The sequence below is a fragment of the Chrysochloris asiatica genome, unplaced genomic scaffold (genome assembly GCF_000296735.1).
Source record: "Chrysochloris asiatica unplaced genomic scaffold, ChrAsi1.0 scaffold00088, whole genome shotgun sequence".
NCBI classification, from domain to species: Eukaryota; Metazoa; Chordata; class Mammalia; order Afrosoricida; family Chrysochloridae; genus Chrysochloris; species Chrysochloris asiatica.
The window spans coordinates 8,090,318-8,093,126 of record NW_006408606.1 but is presented as its reverse complement, the minus strand read 5'-3'; positions in this window follow the sequence as shown (position 1 = coordinate 8,093,126).

The window sequence follows — 2,809 nt, the reverse complement described above, 5'->3', positions numbered from 1 at the left end:
AATCTTGGTTTCCCTTTCTTACTATTGTAAAATAAACCCTAGAGAGAGAGAGAAAGGAGTAGCCAGAGGTATCTCTACAGAAAGCTTATAAGCCCATCTTCAGCCTATAACTGGTTGTAATACCTAAAATGGGCCTAGAACTTGCCCAGTGAAAGAGGTTTCCTGCAAAGCCTTTGCTTTGCATAAGACTGTAGGTGGAATACTGATCCCCATCCAGAACCATCTGAGGTGGGAAATTTCAACTTGAAAAAACAAGCAGACCAGCCTGGAGCATCTAGAGGAACAGAAGATACTTCTTGAAAGAAAGACCAGCAGGAAAAAGCAAAAATAATAATGGCAGTTGATTGAGTACTACAAGAACAAAAAACTTGTTCACTGGGGAGCCATCAAGGTAAGCAATCAAGTCCCCTCAGGGCAAACCTCTTTCCAAGATGGAAACTTAAAGGGGATACACAAGCAGGCATGTAATCTTGCTGGTGACCACATTGGTCTACTGGTAATGGGAAGTGGAGGGTTAGGGAGGGAGGGGGACAGCAATGAAGCTGTGAGCTAAGTCCAACCACATTCAATAGATTCCTGTCAACCTGGCTCGCTACCTGGTTGGCCAGCAGTATAGTGAGAACTGGGGACTCCTGTGCCCATGGACAGGGGCATAGTCACAGAGGACTAGAGCATAAAGTGAAGCATCCAGTTGATATGAAGTGAGGGGAGATGCACAAGAACACCCATACTTGCAGATAGTACCCAATTGACCTAGCTTCTATGGCTGGATGAACAGAATTCAACTAGAACAAGAAAGAAGAGGAAAAAAAGTGTAGTCTGCTACAGTTTGATGAACTTGACCTATACTTATGGATTTAGTAGCTTAAAAGAGGGGATGAATCTTACAGCAAGGATCATTCCCAACCCCTCTGTACACAGGGTTGACAGGGATGGGCAACTTAGACATTGACTACCCAAAATGGGGGGTGGGGAGGCAACAAAGGCATGAAGTGACTGGCTGACAAGTTTTCAAAAGGGAGATTAGTTTCAGAGGGTACAGGGGAAGGTAGACTCTCCACTGAGTGGATTCCAACCTGTCTAGATGGGACTGGTGAAAGGAGATGGGGATAAGACTCTTGTGGTAAAATAGTGAATAATTGCTATCAGGACTGATTGTGAATGCTGAAAATGTAAAGGTAGACATTTTGTAACAAAAGGAGGGGAGTGGTTGATCTTGTGGTCCAAGAGCGGAGGACCCTGGGACCATTAAGTGAGCAGAGCGGAATCCGGGACCCTATCCAAAGAAGCAGTGATTCCAGAGATGGAGGCAGAGACAATGACGGAGCAGCAGGGGACTCTAAATTCAAGGAGGAAGAGGGTCTGTGTGCTGGTGGCCAGGGGGCTGGTATGTAGAGTATACCCTTTAGTTGTTTGAATGGCTATATATTCCTGAGTGCTTAGGTGTACATCCGAAAGAAAAAAAAGAGGAATTGGAAGAAAATGCTGTTGAATGATGGTGCGTGGAGGGGATTGTAATCATTGCAATGAAATGAAATATGATAGGATGAATGTAAAGCTGATGCTCTCCCATGTAAACTATCACTCAATGCACAACAAAAACTTGAAGGGATTGTAATCATCTCAATGAAATAAAATACATTAGGATGAGCACAAAAAAACACTGAACTCACAATAAAAGCTTAAAAATAACCTTTAAAAAAAAGGCAAATCTTGTATGAGACCAACGTTGTAAAAATTTAAGAAAGGTGTTCTTGATAAAAGAAACAATCTATGATGGTTACGGGGTGGGGAATTATTCATGGACTAGAGAGTAGACACATGTTAACAAGGGTGACAGGGCAGACAATACACAACAGGAGGGAGGTTAGTAGAGGAAAGATGAGGGAAGCATGAGACTCAGAGAGGAATGCAATAGTTAAAGTGAATAGAGGTAAATACTGTTAACTGTTGGTACATCGCGGGGGGATTACAACCATTGTAATGAAGCAAGGTATGATTTGTTGAATGTAAAACTGATGATCTGCTCTATTAACCTTCACTCAATTCACAATAAAAAGTTGGGGGAAAAAAGTTTGTGGGAAAATAGCATTAAAAGATAAGGGGATTTTATTTGACATCTGCCATGATAGCCCTCATTTCATGTCCTCTTTTGAATCCAACTTGAATTTCTGGTAGCTCCCTGTGGATGTATTGCTGCTACTGTTTTGGAATTATGTTGGTGTGGCGCTGCAGGTTAATGCAAGGTCAGTTTGAACCCCAAGGTCGGCAACTCACGCTCATCAGCCTCTCCTCAGAAACCGTATACGAGGTCGTTATGATTTGGAATCAACTTGATGGCATTTAACACAACAATTGTTACTTCTATGTGATATTGATGATATTGTTCATTGTTTTCCAAATTCTGTTGGTTCACCTTTCTTTGGAATGGACCTAAATATGGATCTCTTCAAGCCAACTGTCCTGGTAGCTGTCTTCCAATTTCTTAATATAGACAAGGTAGTGCCTCCAGTGCTGCATCAGTTTCTTGAAAGATTTCAATTTGTATTCCATTAATTTCCAGATTCTTGATTTTTGTCAATGCTTTCAGTGTATCTTGCACTTCTTTTAATACCATCAGTTCTTGATCCTATGATACCTTTTGAAATGGATGAAAATAGACTATTTCTTTTTGGTACAGTGACTCTGTATGTTGCTTCCACCTTCTTTTAATGCTTCCTGCATCATTCAATATTTTGCCAATAAAATCCTTCAATGTTGCAACCTGAGACTTGATTTTTTTTTTTTTCAATTCCTTCAGCTTGAGAAA